At 44.2% G+C, this 18,890-nt stretch overlaps 1 protein-coding gene across 2 annotated transcripts in view; it reads left to right on the top strand.

Annotated features, from left to right (window-relative positions):
• Window positions 1-9,357: 9,357 nt before the first annotated feature.
• Window positions 9,358-18,890, top strand: part of ypel1 (yippee-like 1) — a 35,987-nt gene continuing 26,454 nt past the window's right edge. Inside the window, exons 1-2 of one of the 2 annotated variants that reach the window (XM_029763880.1) lie at window positions 9,358-10,263; window positions 11,984-12,276. The gene's annotated coding sequence lies outside the window, so the exon portion shown is untranslated. The remainder of the gene's footprint in view (window positions 10,264-11,983; window positions 12,277-18,890) is intronic. The other variant, XM_029763881.1, reaches the window with a different exon arrangement.

The raw sequence follows: 18,890 nt of genomic DNA, 5'->3' as shown, positions 1-18,890 counted from the left end.
GTTGCTGAAGCTTTGATTCTGTGATGAGGACTGAAATGGAGATAATATATTTTACCCTCCATCCTTTTATTTTATAAATGTTTTTTTATTGTAAAATGGAATGTTTCTATCGAATATTACTCTTGTATAGTATAGCCTTTTACCCTCGTATCTGTATACAGGTTGAAATGGCAGATTTGGGCACTAATAAGCACCTAAATTGTAACGCAGTGACTGTACAGTTACATGATATACATGTCAGAGCTCAGGCTCTGTTCTTCACAGCTCTGTATGTGTTTTGGCTGACAGCCGTTCTGAACATGAACACCGCAAACAACAAGAAGTTGCCCCCATCCCTCCAGGTAATTGGGCAACTTTTACCCATTGTGTTGTTGTCTGATTGAGGGAAATGCTGTAAATTAAGAGGTGTCCATGTATTCTGAAAGATGAGATGTTGAGGATTATAATGAATAACGCTTTGATGTCATTGAAGCAAACCAAACACCCCAAATGTGGACTTCACATTTCCATATCATAAAACTCATGTCACACAGTGTCCATGTTTATGATCACTGTGTTTGATGTACAGTTCGAAGATGACGTGGCGAAAGAACAAGCTTTCAGACCACCTGACCCAGATTTGAGATTTATAATGGACCGTTTCTGGATTGGGGAAACAACAACAAGTCATTGTGTGATGGTGGAGATGCAGGGATGTGTTACAAACGAAACAATACAAGTGTCTTCTAGTTCCTCATAGCTGGGAGTGCTGTAGTTCCTCATAGCTGGGAGTGCTGATAGTTCCTCATAGCTGGGAGTGCTGTAGTTCCTCATAGCTGGGAGTGCTGATAGTTCCTCATAGTTGGGAGTGCTGTAGTTCCTCATAGCTGGGAGTGCTGATAGTTCCTCATAGCTGGGAGTGCTGTAGTTCCTCATAGCTGGGAGTGCTGATAGTTCCTCATAGCTGGGAGTGCTGTAGTTCCTCATAGCTGGGAGTGCTGATAGTTCCTCATAGCTGGGAGTGCTGTTAGTTCCTCATAGCTGGGAGTGCTGATAGTTCCTCATAGCTGGGAGTGCTGATAGTTCCTCATAGCTGGGAGTGCTGATAGTTCCTCATAGCTGGGAGTGCTGTAGTTCCTCATAGCTGGGAGTGCTGTAGTTCCTCATAGCTGGGAGTGCTGATAGTTCCTCATAGCTGGGAGTGCTGTAGTTCCTCATAGCTGGGAGTGCTGTAGTTCCTCATAGCTGGGAGTGCTGTAGTTCCTCATAGCTGGGAGTGCTGATAGTTCCTCATAGCTGGGAGTGCTGATAGTTCCTCATAGCTGGGAGTGCTGTAGTTCCTCATAGCTGGGAGTGCTGATAGTTCCTCATAGCTGGGAGTGCTGTAGTTCCTCATAGCTGGGAGTGCTGTAGTTCCTCATAGCTGGGAGTGCTGTAGTTCCTCATAGCTGGGAGTGCTGTAGTTCCTCATAGCTGGGAGTGCTGTAGTTCCTCATAGCTGGGAGTGCTGTAGTTCCTCATAGCTGGCAGTGCTGTAGTTCCTCATAGCTGGGAGCGCTGTAGTTCCTCATAGCTGGGAGTGCTGTAGTTCCTCATAGCTGGGAGTGCTGATCGTTCCTCATAGTTGGGAGTGCTGTAGTTCCTCATAGCTGGGAGTGCTGTAGTTCCTCATAGCTGGGAGTGCTGTAGTTCCTCATAGCTGGGAGTGCTGATAGTTCCTTATAGCTGGGAGTGCTGATAGTTCCTCATAGCTGGGAGTGCTGTAGTTCCTCATAGCTGGGAGTGCTGTAGTTCCTCATAGCTGGGAGTGCTGTAGTTCCTCATTGCTGGGAGTGCTGTAGTTCCTCATAGCTGGGAGTGCTGTAGTTCCTCATAGCTGGGAGTGCTGTAGTTCCTCATAGCTGGGAGTGCTGTAGTTCCTCATAGCTGGGAGTGCTGTAGTTCCTCATAGCTGGGAGTGATGATTGTTCCTCATAGCTGGGAGTGATGATTGTTCCTCATAGCTGGGAGTGATGATTGTTCCTCATAGCTGGGAGTGCTGATTGTTCCTCATAGCTGGGAGTGCTGATTGTTCCTCATAGCTGGGAGTGCTGTAGTTCCTCATAGCTGGGAGTGATGTAGTTCCTCATAGCTGGGAGTGATGTAGTTCCTCATAGCTGGGAGTGATGTAGTTCCTCATAGCTGGGAGTGATGTAGTTCCTCATAGCTGGGAGTGCTGTAGTTCCTCATAGCTGGGAGTGCTGTAGTTCCTCATTGCTGGGAGTGCTGTAGTTCCTCATAGCTGGGAGTGCTGATTGTTCCTCATAGCTGGGAGTGCTGATTGTTCCTCATAGCTGGGAGTGCTGATTGTTCCTCATAGCTGGGAGTGCTGATTGTTCCTCATAGCTGGGAGTGCTGATTGTTCCTCATAGCTGGGAGTGCTGATTGTTCCTCATAGCTGGGAGTGCTGTAGTTCCTCATAGCTGGGAGTGCTGTAGTTCCTCATAGCTGGGAGTGCTGATAGTTCCTCATAGCTGGGAGTGATGTAGTTCCTCATAGCTGGGAGTGCTGTAGATCCTCATAGCTGGGAGTGCTGTAGTTCCTCATAGCTGGGAGTGCTGTAGTTCCTCATAGCTGGGAGGGCTGATAGTTCCTCATAGCTGGGAGGGCTGATAGTTCCTCATAGCTGGGAGGGCTGATAGTTCCTCATAGCTGGGAGTGCTGATAGTTCCTCATAGCTGGGAGTGCTGATAGTTCCTCATAGCTGGGAGTGCTGTAGTTCCTCATAGCTGGGAGTGCTGTAGTTCCTCATAGCTGGGAGGGCTGATTGTTGAAGACTGTTCGTTGAGTCATAGAAGTGCATTGAAATGTCTCATGAACTGTGAACTCTGGAGAGGTGTGTTGCCACTTGGAGACACCAGTTAGTCTTCTCACTCAAACCCTTGTAATCGTTTGGTCTTATGTTTCATCTACACCACGTTTTCCAGGAATATTCTTATCATGTTACTGAATGTATCCAGAATATTTTCAGATTTCGTTATCAACAAATGTGGTGAAAAGTCCAGTAAATGTAAAAAGCACATAAAACCAACAGCGTGATGTTTAGACTCGGTCTTGTAAAGTGAACTTTGGTCTGATGATTTTCCCATAATCTCCACTGTTTCCTCCATGGTAATACATATGCTTTTTCATATTCCTTCTGTAAGAAACATTTAAATGTAGCCCTATCCATTTTTGTAACCCGTTACACAGGTGGGAACTTAAGACTTGTTTCCATGAATTGAAATACTCCTCTGTTTTGATCAGTAGATAACCTTTTAATTGTCAATTTCACTTTCAAGCAAAATCTCCCCCCACAAAGATCAAGTTTTGTTATTTCGGTTGGTTGTGTTTTTGAGGTTTCTGTTAGTAGCTAAACCAGATTTTACACGGAGTGGACAAAACATTAGGGACACCTTCCTAATATTGAGTTGAATCCCTGTTTGCCCTCAGTACAGCCTTATTAATTCATCGGAGTATGGACTTTACAAGGTGTCAAAAGCGTTCCACAGGGGTGCTGGTCCATGTTGACTCCAACACTTCCCACTGTTGTGTCAAGTTGGCTGGATGTTCTTTGAGTGGTGGACCATTCTTGATACACACAGGAAACTGTTGAGCGTGAAAAACCCAGCAGAGTTGCAGTTCTTGACACAAACCAGTGCGCCTGGCACCTACTACCATACCCCGTTCAAAGGCACTTCAATCTTTTGTCTTTCCCATTCACCCTCTGAATGGCACACAGACACAATCCATGTGTCAATTGTCTCAAGGCTTAAAAATCCTTCTTTAACGTGTCTCCTCCCCTTCATCTACACTGATTGAAGTGGATTTAACAAGTGACATCAATAAGGGATCATAGCTTTCACCTGTATCCACCTGGTCAGTCTGTCATGGAAAGAACATGTGTTCTGTACACAGTGTATATGTTTTGTACACGGTGTATATGTTTTGTACACGGTGTATATGTTTTGTACACGGTGTATATGAAAGAGGTTGAAACCAACCCTTCATGATCTGGTTATCTGGCATGTTGAAGCAGCGTTTCTGCTGATGTTGATGATATCCATCTGTTATTTTGCATCTTTGCCATGACGCGTAAACCTGGAAAATAAATACACTTGTGTCCTATTCTACGTCTTTGGGGATCTTTTTTTCTTTCGAAACAAACATAATTAAATCGCTGTTTTTCCATAAAGTCCCATATATGTCCCAAATGGCACCCTGTTCCCTCTATAGCGCACTAGGGGGACCCTGTTCCCTCTATAGCGCACAAGGGGGGCCCTGTTCCCTCTATAGCGCACAAGGGGGGCCCTGTTCCCTCTATAGTGCACTAGGGGGACCCTGTTCCCTCTATAGCACACTAGGGGGGCCCTGTTCCCTCTATAGCGCACAAGGGGGGCCCTGTTCCCTCTATAGCGCACTAGGGGGACCCTGTTCCCTCTATAGCGCACTAGGGGGGCCCTGTTCCCTCAATAGCGCACTAGGGGGGCCCTGTTCCCTCTATAGCGCACTAGGGGGGCCCTGTTCCCTCTATAGCGCACTAGGGGGGCCCTGTTCCCTCTATAGCGCACTAGGGGGGCCCTGTTCCCTCTATAGCGCACTAGGGGGGCCCTGTTCCCTCTATAGCGCACTAGGGGGGCCCTGTTCCCTCTATAGCGCACTAGGGGGGCCCTGTTCCCTCTATAGCGCACTAGGGGGACCCTGTTCCCTCTATAGCGCACTAGGGGGGCCCTGTTCCCTCTATAGCGCACTAGGGGGCCCCTGTTCCCTCTATAGCGCACTAGGGGGGCCCTGTTCCCTCTATAGCGCACTAGGGGGGCCCTGTTCCCTCTATAGCGCACTAGGGGGACCCTGTTCCCTCTATAGCGCACTAGGGGGACCCTGTTCCCTATATAGCGCACTAGGGGGGCCCCTGTTCCCTCTATAGCGCACTAGGGGGGACCCTGTTCCCTCTATAGCGCACTAGGGGGGCCCTGTTCCCTCTATAGTGCACTAGGGGGGCCCTGTTCCCTCTATAGCGCACTAGGGGGGCCCTGTTCCCTCTATAGCGCACTAGGGGGGCCCCTGTTCCCTCTATAGCGCACTAAAGGGACCCTGTTCCCTCTATAGCGCACTAGGGGGACCCTGTTCCCTCTATAGTGCACTAGGGGGGCCCTGTTCCCTCTATAGCGCACTAGGGGGGCCCTGTTCCCTCTATAGCGCACTAGGGGGCCTCTGTTCCCTCTATAGCGGACTAGGGGGCCCCTGTTCCCTCTATAGCGCACTAGGGGGACCCTGTTCCCTCTATAGCGCACTAGGGGGACCCTGTTCCCTCTATAGCGCACTAGGGGGGCCCTGTTCCCTCTATAGCGCACTAGGGGGCCCCTGTTCCCTCTATAGCGCACTAGGGGGCCCCTGTTCCCTCTATAGCGCACTAGGGGGGCCCTGTTCCCTCTATAGGCAATAGGGTGCCATTCAGGATGCCGACTAGAATGAGACTGTTGGATCTTAGGCAACATGATCAGAACAAGCCATTTGAGTCAGAGGAAACAAGGCTGCGTGTTTAATCCTTCATTGCTACATGAGATCTTCACTAATGCAGTGGTTGAATGGAGCCTGTTATTCCTTCACTGCTATGTCATTACTATAATATTCACTAAACAGACCTGGCTTCTTCTCAGCAGATTGTGTAGGGCAGGCTTCTAGGTTGACAGATGAACACAATGCTACTGCATGTCTGTCTGTCTGCATGTCTGTCTGTCTGCATGTCGATCTAACTGCATGTCTGTCTGTCTGCATGTTTATCTAACTGCATGGCTGTCTGTCTGTCTGCATGTTTTATCTAACTGCATGGCTGTCTGTCTGCATGGCTGTCTGTCTGCATGTCTGTCTGTCTGTCTGTCTGCATGTTTATCTAACTGCATGGCTGTCTGCATGTCTGTCTGTCTGTCTGCATGTCGATCTAACTGCATGTCTGTCTGTCTGCATGTCGATCTAACTGCATGTCCGTCTGTCTGCATGTCGATCTAACTGCATGTCCGTCTGTCTGCATGTCGATTTAACTGCATGTCTGTCTGTATGTTGATCTAACTGCATGTCTGTCTGTCTGCATGTCGATCTAACTGCATGTCCGTCTGTCTGCATGTTGATCTAACTGCATGTCTGTCTGTCTGCATGTTTATCTAACTGCTTGTCTGTCTGCATGTCGATCTAACTGCATGTCCGTCTGTCTGCATGTCGATCTAACTGCATGTCTGTCTGCATGTCGATCTAACTGCATGTCTGTATGTTGATCTAAGTGCATGTCTGTCTGCATGTCGATCTAACTGCATGTCCGTCTGTCTGCATGTCGATCTAACTGCATGTCTGTCTGTATGTTGATCTAACTGCATGTCTGTCTGTCTGCATGTCGATCTAACTGCATGTCCGTCTGTCTGCATGTCGATCTAACTGCATGTCTGTCTGTCTGCATGTCGATCTAACTGCATGTCCGTCTGTCTGCATGTCGATCTAACTGCATGTCCGTCTGTCTGCATGTCGATCTAACTGCATGTCCGTCTGTCTGCATGTCGATCTAACTGCACGTCCGTCTGTATGCATGTTGATCTAACTGCATGTCCGTCTGTATGCATGTCGATCTAACCCCCCCGCTTCATTCAAGGCTGTTGGTTGGCAAGGTGACAGGGAACTTCACCAGCTCTCAGAAGAGCGAACAGGAAGAAGGCGATGAGGAGGGAAGGGCCGGCCCGAGAGGAGAAAAGTTTCAAATCGTTGGCTTGTTAGAGGGCAGATGGTTGCCGTGGCAGCAGAGGGCAGACGGTTTCCGTGGCAGCAGAGTGATTTCCTTGACTACAGACAGCTGAGTGCTCTGTGGCGATGTGAAGACTCCACTGGATGTGTGAGGTAGAGAATATTCATACTTGTTTTAATCCAGGTGGCTCCACCTCTCATTTTAGAATTAAACTATAAATGGAAGACCAATCAGCTATCTCAACTGTGAATTTATTTGTAAATTCTTTAAATTGCCATGTGTACAGTATTATAACAGGGCTCCAATGTAGCCACGTGTACAATAACAGGGATCCAATGTACGGGTTTGTTCAGTACTATAAATCTTCTTCGAGATCGGTGTCCTGTCCACGTCCATGGGACACGGTGTCCCGTCTATATCCACGGGACACGGTGTCCCGTCTACGGGACGGTTGAGCTAAAATAGGCTAATGCACTTAGCATGACATTGTAAGTTTCAAGAAAATTCCACAGGAAATAGACATATCTGATATTGGCTGAAAGCTTAAATTCTTGTTAATCTAACTGCACTATCCAATTTACAGTAGCTATTACAGTGAAATAATACCATGCTATTGTTTGAGGAGAGTACACAGTTTTGAACTTGAAAAGTTATTAATCAACAAATTAGGCACATTTGGGCAGTCTTGATACAACATTTTGAACAGAAATGCAATGGTTCATTGGATCAGTCTAAAACTTTGCACGTACACTGCTGCCATCTAGTGGCCACAATCTAAATTCCACCTGGGCTGGAATAATACATTATGTCCTTTCTCTTGCATTTCAAAGATGATGGTACAAAAAAATACAAAAGAACGGTTGTTTTTTCTTTGTATTATCTTTTACCAGATCTATTGTGTTATATTGTACTACATTCATTTCACATTTCCATAAACTTCAAAGTGTTTCCTTTCAAATGGTACCAAGAATATGCATATCCTTGATTCAGCTCCTGAGCTACAGGAAGTTAGATTTGGGTATGTCATTTTAGGAGAAAAATGGAAAAAAACACCCCTTATAGCAGGCCTCCAATGTAGCCACGTGTTCAGTACTATAACAGGGATCCAATGTAGCCACGTGTTCAGTACTATAACAGGGATCCAATGTAGCCACGTGTTCAGTACTATAACAGGGATCCAATGTAGCCACGTGTTCAGTACTATAACAGGGATCCAATGTAGCCATGTGTTCAGTACTATAACAGGGATCCAATGTAGCCATGTGTACTATAGCCTTGCCCCTGTATTTACTCTGTACCAACCTATGTAGTTGTAATGGAAATATGCTATTGGCTATAATGTAGACTCTGGATGTGTCCCCTATTCCCTATATAGTGCACTACCCTATGGGCCCTAGCCGGTCAAAAGAGTGTTCATAAACATTAAGGACACCTGCTCTTTCCATGATAGACTGACCAGGTGAATCCAGGTGAAAGCTATGATCCCTTATTGACGTCACTTGTTAAATCCACTTCAATCAGTGTAGATGAAGGGGAGGAGACAGGTTAAAGAAGGATTTTTAAACCTTGAGACAATTGAGACATGGATTGTGTATGTGTGCCATTCAGAGGGTGAATGGGCAAGACAAAATATTTAAGTGCCTTTGAACGGGGTATGGTAGTAGGTGCCAGGCGCACTGGTTTGAGTCAAGAACTGCAACGCTGCTGGGTTTTCCACACTCAACAGTTTCCTGTGTGTATCAAGAATGGTCCACCACCCAAAGGACATCCAGCCAACTGGACACAACTGTGGGAAGCATTGGAGTCAACATGGACCAGCATCCCTGTGGAAACGCTTTCAACACCTTGTAGAGTCCATGTCCCTGACGAATTGAGGCTGTTCTGACCTAAATATTATGAAGGTGTTCTTAATGTTTTGAACACTGTGTACAGCTAATAAGGTACCAGTTGTGAAGTAGCCTCAGTGGGGTCCCTCTTTTACACAATCACAACATGGATAAAAATAAATGAAAGATTGTAATTCTAGAAATAAATGTTTAATAAGAACAGATGACTCTTAATGTCCTGTATGTGTTATAAGGAAACAATGTGGTGGTTCTGTTAGTGGTTCTGGCCAGAGGTGATGTTTTGTTTATGTTTATAAAATATAGAATCAAACCTTACAACGATGAAGAAACGGGGTGTAATCTGTATCATGTCCTGAAGGAGGCGCTGTAGTGTAACTAATTGTTCTACTTTCCTTCAATAACTTGACAGTCTACCAATTCATAGGCTACATGAATAACAGAAACTGTTGTTTTTTATAGTCTATTAACTAACTAACAATATTTATGGAAAACGTCGTTGCATATTATATATATTTTTTTATCATTAAGTGAATGTTGTAGCCTGTCCTGTCCAGAAGGGCCTTCTTTCAATATTTAATCTGAAGAGTACGTGGATCAACAGCGAAGACTACAGTCAACATATATATATATATATAAACCAAAACATTACGTCATGTTAACTACGTCAGATCAATAAATAAAATGGACATTGTTGATATTTTGGGCACGTGTCTTCCTCGGGGGCGCGCATCACTAACCGCCTGCAGACGTCCAGCTATTGGCCCTCGATCACATCTGAGACCGCCCCCCCGAGGTAAAGCGATTGGTTGTTGGAGAGTTGTTCCGATTTTAATTGGTCCTTAGTCATTGGAGAGGAGGGCAATATGATTTTATTCAGACTCTTCGTTAATAACAAGTTAGAATGTAAATGATTCATTTGAGAAAGCAGCTGTCATTACACAATAATAACACAACTCATTCAATTGAAAGAATTGATACTAGGAATATACTGAAGAATCGTGCGTGGAGTTCATTATTTCATCTCTAGTGTTAAACCTCGCCGAGAAGAAAACAACCCGGATTTTAATTCCATTCCAGATATTGGACAAGCTGCAGTAAAGACGGGATATATTCCTGTCCAGCTGATACCGGCGGTGACCTAGCTACATGGGAATTAACATCATCCAGAAAACCAAAGCCCGCTAATTAAGCTGCACACTTTTTCATTTGGGGACTTTAAACGTGTTGTTCCGACAGTGTAGACAGGAACCAGCCTAGACAAGGCTACTCCACATCTCTGCTTTAACTGCCCCCAGTCCGCTGTGTTATTCGTGCATGGAATAAATGACTTGAGGCTCAGTAGGAATCTGTAACGATTTGCACAGACTGGAGAAAGAGCCGAGCCGAACATATTGAAGCCTAATAGGATGTGCAGATAGGAAGGAGTTTGTTTGTGTGGAACCCGGACCTGCATGCTGCTGCTGCTGCTGTTGTTCAGCGGTAGTCTTTCAGCCAGATCAGACTAGGCCAACAGTATCTCCTGTATTATTGAGTTAGTTACCTGCACCGCTCGACCGAATGGAAACATGAGTGAAACCCAGTGAGGTGACGTCTCCGTCCTGGGGCCGCGGGGCTGTGACGTCCAGCTTCAGCGGAGTAATTCATTCCTCCGCCTCCTACGTTCAAAGGGGAATAAAACATTTGTTTTGTGTAAGTATCTGTGTATAATGGTTCTGCTTCATTCAATACAATGATTACGGCTATTTATTTATTTATTTTAGTTCTGGAGAGTTTAAACTTGGACATGTACATAGGCTATAAGTAGCCCATTGGTTATAATGGGTTATAACCTAGTAATAAGTAGGCTATAATAAACACATTGTGTAATTTATTTCGCATTGTCACTCGCTTTCAAAGGTCACATTGACTGATATCCCATTGATGATGCTGATCAGCTGGAGAATAATGCTCAATGACAATAAAATCACTCGTCTATATGATCCAGTTAAATGATTATCAACGGTCAATTTCGGCTCTTCACTGTCCTGACTTGCAGTGGGCTAATGACGTGAGGTGTAGCACAGAGAAATACAAAACCCGACGCAGAAATACAAAACCCGACGCAGAAATACAAAACCCGACGCAGAAATACAAAACACATGACATCATCAGGCCTGCTCGACGCTTCTTCCCTCCTATAGGTTCATTGATGTCCCCCCCGCTGTTACCATAATCATACCAACACCCAGACTTTTAGTGATTATTGTAAGTTATTCCATTCATTTCCATGACACACTGCGCCTTATAGATGCTTTCCCGCCTGTAGCATAACATTACATAACAGTCATGAATGGGTCGTGGTCTGCTCTATCCGGGTCTAGTGATCCCGTGACTAGAGAGCCGTCGTCAACAATGTCGAGGCAGAGACGTCTACAGGGAATTGGGTCGTAGCCTAATATCTAAATGTTTTTATTTTTAATCTGGCCAATGTAATGTGAGAGAGTGAGATGTGTGCGTGTAGAGAAGAGGTGAGGGCTGGCGCAGAGAAGATGTAGCGGTCTTAGACATCCCATACAGACTCAGTTATTATTTACAGTATGAGATGTATCCCAGGCTGGTAGATGTTCTAAGGTGACGCATAGCCAGTGAGAGCTGAGGACAGGATTTGTTTTAAAGATTGGAATCAGAAAGCAATCGATTCAATATTTTACATGCCACTTGTAGGCTATGCTGTCAGTGGATTTATTTTTTTACATTTCTCAATCAAAATCAGATGTATTTAAAAAGCCCTTTTTACATCAGCTGATGTCACAAAGTGCTGTACAGAAACCCAGCCTAAAACCCCAAACAGCAAGCAATGCAGGTGTAGAAGCACGGTGGCTAGGAAAAACTCCCTAGAAAGAAACCTAGAGAGGAACCAGGCTATGAGGGGTGGCCAGTCCTCTTCTGGCTGTGCCGGGTGGAGATTTATAAGAGTACATTGTCATTAAGGCCAGATCGTTCTTCAAGATGTTTATAGATTACCAGCAGGGTCCAATAATAATCAAGGTGGTTACAGAGGGTGCAACAGGTCAGCAGTAATATGGATGCATAGCCCTCCCACCTCCCATAATACTATCTGAAGATCTCATTTAGAAATTGATTTGGTCAGAAATATTATCATGAAATATCAACCTTGTGTTTGTTCACATATAGAAGACAGAACAAATATATGATTATTTTATAGGAAGTAATTATATTGTATTTCCACTAACCAGTTGGTCTAAGGGACCTACAGAATACAAACCTATGTTATTTATTTTTTTAGGCAACATATGTATTGTATAAACAGCCTCACCTGCACGTATAATAAGTGTGTATCATGTCGTGTTCACATATGATAATATCTCACTGTATTTATTTACACATCCGGGTGTTTCTCCAACCTCAGCCGCAGCCTCACCTTATTGGCCGCTGTAGCTGTCTGTCATAACCTGGGGGTCTGTCCCCCAGCAGTGACGTCAGACGAGGCTAACCACGAACACAAAGACAACAACAAAGGCGGACAGAGGAAAGGAAAGCTTTTAGTGATCTCTACTGCTGGACACCTGACAACATCACTCCTTGACCATTACACAAGTACACTAGAAAGAGGACAACCGTCTCATGATATGAAAAACATTACCATCAAGCACACAAGTCAATATATGTCAAGCTTCGCTCTGAGCAGATTCGCTTCAGGTGGTGAGTGTTATAAATTGTTACAGACAGTATTGATGATGGGAGAGATAACTGTGTGTATTGTTAAAGTTGATTTTGACGTGTGGAGTTGTTTTTCCTTGTACGGTAGTAGTTGTTATTGTTTTAGATTTGACAGCCAGAACAAAACAATTGTCGTTGACCGTAAAGACAAGTACATACTTCATGCATTTGGTTGTATTAACACATTAATAACATAAAAACAAACTAGATGTTGTTGAAATGAGAATGCCTTTTTTTTGTATTATTGCTGTCTTTTGGTGGGGGTCGTAAAACATGTCTCCTGTTGCTTCATCCAATGTTTTGCTCATTGGTTTGTTTTTGTGTTGTTGATTTTGGGGAGAGAAACGATAGCTGTCCTTTTGTTTGGTGTTGTTCTTCATTCTTCTTCCTGTATTGGTTACCTAGACCTCAGTGGTCATGAAGCACGCTGCTTTCCTTTGTTACGAACCGCAGCTCCTGCGCTCTGCTCTGTTCTGCCGTGCGCTTCTTTTTCTTTTGTTAAATTTTCACACTGCTGCTTCGAGGTTTCCTGTCGTAACTCTTAAACCACACATCCCTTATATGTAGCTCAATGGCAATAGTGCAAGTTCATTTAGCTGACGCCAAAAGTTAACATTTGCGGTGGATTTATATTTTTTCATAATGTATAATAGAGCCTTTTCCTATTGTGTGTGTGTATGCGGATGCCTGGACACGTGAAAAAGATATCCATGCTGGTTTGGTTGGCTGGCTGTGAGACCCGCCAGGATCGGAAGCTCCCGTGGTCTTTCTGAGGGAGCGAGGCATCATGGAGCCAAACAAGGAAACCAAATACATTCATCTCACCAGCCAGACCAACCTGGACTCAGGGGTAGACGTTACATATTAAACGTAGAGCCAGGGCATGCAAATTAGTATGATATTAATTGTGGATGTCCATCATCCATTTTCGTATGATATGTTACGAATTATAATTATTATGACGTGTTATTAATTGCAATTCGTACAATATGTTACACATTTGCTAAACATATGTTAGGAATTCCTATTTGTTGTGGCTAACGTTAGCTAGGTGGCTAATGGTAATTTTAGCTAGATGGCAAACATGAGCTAGGCTAGCGGTCAATGTTAAAGCGTTATGTTAGGGTTAGCTAACATGCTATGTAGCTAAAAAAGTAGTAAGAATTTGCTAATTATCTGAAATACTAAAGTTGTCAATGATGAAATTCGAACACACAACCTTTGGTTTGCTAGGCATTCGCGTTATACGCCCACCCTACTTTCGTTTTTGCCTTAAGTAATATTCTATCTTATGTAACCATACCAAACGTAACATATACTAATATCAGTGTCCTGGCTTTACGTTTTATATGTTACGTCTAGTGTATGAGACCAGGCTGGCTAATCAGCCACATACACTATGGGTGTTTCTCAATGTGCATACTCCCGTGCTCAACACTCTCACGCGCCGATGATTCTCCGAGTACGTTCTTGTGAGGAAGAGAGTGTGAAGAATGCATAAAACAATACATTTGAGAAGCACTCGCACTGTATTATCAAAGATTTTTCAACTGAACCAAGAGAGACCACAGCCCGTCCTTTTAAATTGGAACAAATGAGTCATAGTGGGCAGAGCCAAGCACGAGCTAGCGACATCCTATTGGCGCTTTCTAGCATTTATTTGCATATATCCATTAGGGAACACCTATTCTGTGAAATGCACGCGTGCAATAATTCAATTCACCTTTGTACTCCTTCTAAACAACATTATTATTTTTTTAAACTTTGGCAAAGGGTAAAGTCTACAGAACTTAGTCCACTCTGTTCGTAAGAGATTGTAGTTTTTGGAACAGCAAACTGTATTGAGATCAAATATTTCATCAATGACAAAATTTGCAGAATGTCGGCCAAAACCCATCTCCTTCCATCTCCCACTGCCGGCCACTGGGCTTCCTGTCACTACCATATTTGGTAGTGAATGGAAATGCTAAGCGGATGCTTCACAATTATACATCGGGTGAAATATGTCGCATTGTTCTGTGGTATTACCTCACGCTTCACCTCCCCTTCCTCTAAGATATAAACAAAGCAAAATGACCTAGAACTAATGTTATGCAAGGTAGCTACCAATTCTTCGTGGCTAGCTAGCTGGCCAGTTAGCCCTATTGACTTACTATGGATTTACCCATTAACTGAACCGTCTTCCAGCCAGGATAATGGCAATAGAGACTAAACAAGATATACACAAAGAAACAGTTTTACTTCTTAACTATCAGCTAGCTATATGTGATGTAGCTAACCAGATACATAGTAATGTAGCTAACCAGATAGTTTAACAGGCAAAAATAACCTAAAACAAATATTATGCAAGAAATCCACAAAGAATTGACATCTATCTGGCTAGCTAACAGTACTAGTAGTTAGCCAGTTAGCCCTATTAACTTATTATGGGCTTATAATCTACATTACGTAAACATGCTAAAATTAACATTAACATTATCAAGATAAAATGTTGTAGTCAGGCGACATATGAGATGTGAATAGGCAACATTTCATTCCGAAGTCGGAGTGTATTTTCTCTCACTTCATCTCAAATAATGGCCGCCATTGATTGGAAGACATTTTGCGTCATATTTTTTTTATACATGGTTGCATCATATTTTTTTTGTGCGTAGGGACTGTCCAGCCAGAGAACATTACCTGCCCCAATTCATAGTGCCAACTGTAAAGTTTGGTGGAGGAGGAATAATGGTCTGGGGCTGTATTTCATGAAACACTGTCCAGCCAAGACAAGAACAGTAGCAGGGTCCCCCCAGGGTGAAATTCCCCCATTAAAACAGTAGCAGGGTCCCCCCAGGGTGAAATTCCTCGTTCATCTGTGTCGTTGTTTTCGAACATAAGATGACCTCTCTTACATACACACAACACCATTTTGGCAGTGCTCTGGTAATGTGCTTGTATTTTTAAAGGTGTTTACAAGCTGATTGTTCAATTAACACAGGGGGAGGGTTATGAACGTAGCAGCCTCACAGGGGGAGGGTTATGAACGTAGCAGCCTCACAGGGGGAGGGTTGTGAACGGAGCAGCCTCACAGAGGGAGGGTTGTGAACGGAGCAGCCTCACAGGGGGAGGGTTGTGAACGGGGGAGGGTTGTGAACGTAGCAGCCTCACAGGGGGAGGGTTGTGAACGTAGCAGCCTCACAGGGGGAGGGTTGTGAACGTAGCAGCCTCACAGGGGGAGGGTTGTGAACGTAGCAGCCTCACGGGGAGGGTTGTGAACGTAGCAGCCTCACAGGGGGAAGGTTGTGAACGTAGCAGCCTCACAGGGGGAGGGTTGTGAACGTAGCAGCCTCACAGGGGGAGGGTTGTGAACGGAGCAGCCTCACAGGGGGAGGGTTGTGAACGGAGCAGCCTCACAGGGGGAGGGTTGTGAACGGAGCAGCCTCACAGGGGGAGGGTTGTGAACGTAGCAGCCTCACAGGGGGAGGGTTGTGAACGGGAGAGGCTGCTACGAGGACACGCCTGGTGCCCAAATTGATGACGTATGTCGCGCAGTTGAGTGGAAATGAATAGACCGGGTTCAGTCAGTCGTCCCGACGAGTCCCTTTCGGATAGTTTATGCAAAAACATTAGCACGGTGTTATTTAAAACTAGTCAAATAAAGTTAATTTCGATGGGCGAAGGAGAAATAACTTTGAGTATTTGGTCACCGTCTAGAATCTGGATGTCACCTTGACATGCCAGCTAACATAACGACAAGCCGGGGTGTGAAGGACCAGCGCGGCGGCCCTGTTTAGAGGTGCTTCCCACCCGCGCGGCTGCAGCATCAGGTCGCTGGCGGTAGCTAACATAGAACATTTGTTCCATTCCACTGATTTTATATTTCCAGTAGGAAAGCAGACTACATGAGAGAAACGTTGTAATATTGGTAGTAAGCATCTGGATGTTACCGTGATGCAGTAATACTACTCAATGAGGAGAGTTGGCGCTGCAACCCGGCAACACAACAACAATACAGGGTTTCCTTCGCACCCGAGTCCCGATTGCCGAGCACTGCTCTCCTGCAGTAACTCGGAAGAAAGTAGCTGGATAATGTAGTCAATAGCAGGCCAGTAAGAAGAGGGAAGTAGCTAGATAGTGTAGTCAATATCAGGCCAGTAAGGAGAGGAAAGTAGTTGGATAGTGTAGTCAATATCAGGCCAGTAAGGAGAGGAAAGTAGTTGGATAGCGTAGCTCATATAAAGGCGAGTGACAGCTACATAGCTTTTTTTTTAGTCAGATAAAACTGAATCATTCTGAAAACTCTCCCAAGTCTCAATTTCATCAGAGAAGTTTTAAATTCTCGCTAAAGTTTCTAGTCACAGGCATAAACTAGCTAGCTGGGGAGGATTCATCAGGAGGACTGAACCCAATCAGTTCGCCTCCACTCAACTCTCGCTGCGCGACATACAGTACCAGTCAAAGGTTTGGACACACCTACTCATTCCAGGGTTTTTCTTTATTTTTACTATTTTCTACATTGTATAATAATAGTGAAGACATCAAAACTATGAAATAACACATGGAATCATGTAGTAACCAAAAGTGTTAAACAAATCAAAATATATTTTACATTTGAGATTATTCAAAGTAGCCTCCCTTTGCCTTGATGACAGCTTTGCACGCTCTTGGCATTCTCTCAACCAGCTTCATGATGTAGTCACCTGGAATGCATTTCAATTAACAGGTGTGCCTTGTTAAAAGTTAATTTGTGGAATTTCTTTCCTTCTTAACCTGTTTGGGCTAGGGGGCAGCATTGAGAATTTTGGAAAAAATATGTGCCCATTTTTAACTGCCTCCTACACCAACTCAGAAGCTAGAATATGCATATTATTGTTCAGGTTTGGATAGAAAACACCCTAAAGTTTCTAAAACTGTTTGAATGGTGTCTGTGAGTATAACAGAACTCCTATGGCAGGCAAAAGCCTGACAAGGTTTCATGCAGGAAGTGGCCTGTCTGACAAGGAGTCGTGCGTCTTGCATCTGTTTATTGAAGAGTAAGGATCTTAGCTGTAACGTGACAATTCCTAGGGCTCCAATAGGCTCTCAGAACCCGGGAAAAACCTGAACGATGACGAGGCGGCCTCTGGCTGAAACAGATTATCGCCTTTGCCAAGTGGCCGATCAGAGGGTCATTGAATGAGGCGCGTGCACGATTCGCCCCCGTGGAGAAATTTCATTCGGCTGTTTAGGCTCATTGCAGATTCCCGGTCGGAATATTATCGCTTTTCTACGAGATAAATGGCATAAAAATTGGTTTTAAACAGCGGTTGACATGCTTCGAAGTACGGTAATGGAATATTTAGAATTTTTTTGTCACGTAATGCGCCATGCTCGTGGCCGTGATTTGCCTTTGGGATAGTGTCTAGAACTCACGAACAAAACGTCGTTGATGGAACATAACGATGGATTATTTGGGACCAAACCTACATTTGTTGTTGAAGTAGAAGTCCTGGGAGTGCATTCTGACGAAGAACAAGAAAGGTAATAACATTTTTCTTATAGGAAATGTGATTTTGGTGAAGGCTAATCTTGCCGGGTGTCTAAATAGCTAGCCCGTGATGGCTGGGCTATGTACTTAGAATATTGCAAAATGTGCTTCATCCGAAAAGCTATTTTAAAATCAGACATATCGAGTGCATAGAGGAGTAATGTAGCTATAATTCTTAAAATAATTGTTATGCTTTTTGTGAACGTTTATCGTGAGTAATTTAGCAAACTGTTAGTAAATTCGGGGGGTATGCTTTTTCTGAACGTCACATGCTAATGTAAAAAGCTGTTTTTTGATATAAATATGAACTTGATTGAACAGACATGCATGTATTGTATAACATAATGTCCTAGGTGTGTCATCTGATGAAGATCATAAAAGGTTAGTGCTGCATTTAGCTGTGGTTTGGGTTTATGTGACATTATATGCTAGCTTGAAAAATGGGTGTCTGATTATTTCTGGCTGGGCACTCTCCTGACATAATCTAATGTTTTGCTTTCGTTGTAAAGCCTTTTTGAAATCGGACAGTGTGGTTAGATTAACGAGATTCTTGTCTTTAAATAGCTGTAAAATAGTCATATGTTTGAGAAATTGAAGTAATAGTATTTCAAACGATTCAAAAATCGCGCCACTGGATTGAAGTGGCTGTTACGTAGGTGGGACGAATTCGTCCCACATGCGCCAGAGAGGTTAATGCGTTTGAGCCAATCAGTTGTGTTGTGACAAGGTAGGGTTGGTATACAACCGCCGTGTCTTTGTGAGAAGCAGAGTAGGTGAACAGATGATCTCTGCATATGTGGTTCCACTGTGACGCATGGAGGAGGAGGTGGTGTGATGGTGTGGGGGTGCTTTGCTGGTGACACTGTCAGTAATTTATTTAGAATCCAAGGCACACTTAACCAGCATGACTACCACAGCATTCTGCAGCGATACGCCATCCCATCTGGTTTGGGCTTAGTGGGACTATCATTTGTTTTTCAACAGGACAAATGACTCAATACACCTCCAGGCTGTGTAAGGGATATTTGACCAAGAAGGAGAGTAATGGAGTGCTGCATCAGATGACCTGGCCTCCACAATCACCCGA

Source organism: Salmo trutta, chromosome 9, assembly GCF_901001165.1.
Source record: "Salmo trutta chromosome 9, fSalTru1.1, whole genome shotgun sequence".
NCBI classification, from domain to species: Eukaryota; Metazoa; Chordata; class Actinopteri; order Salmoniformes; family Salmonidae; genus Salmo; species Salmo trutta.
The sequence above is the reverse complement of the archived record's forward strand: the minus strand, read 5'-3'. Positions and strand labels throughout refer to the sequence as shown.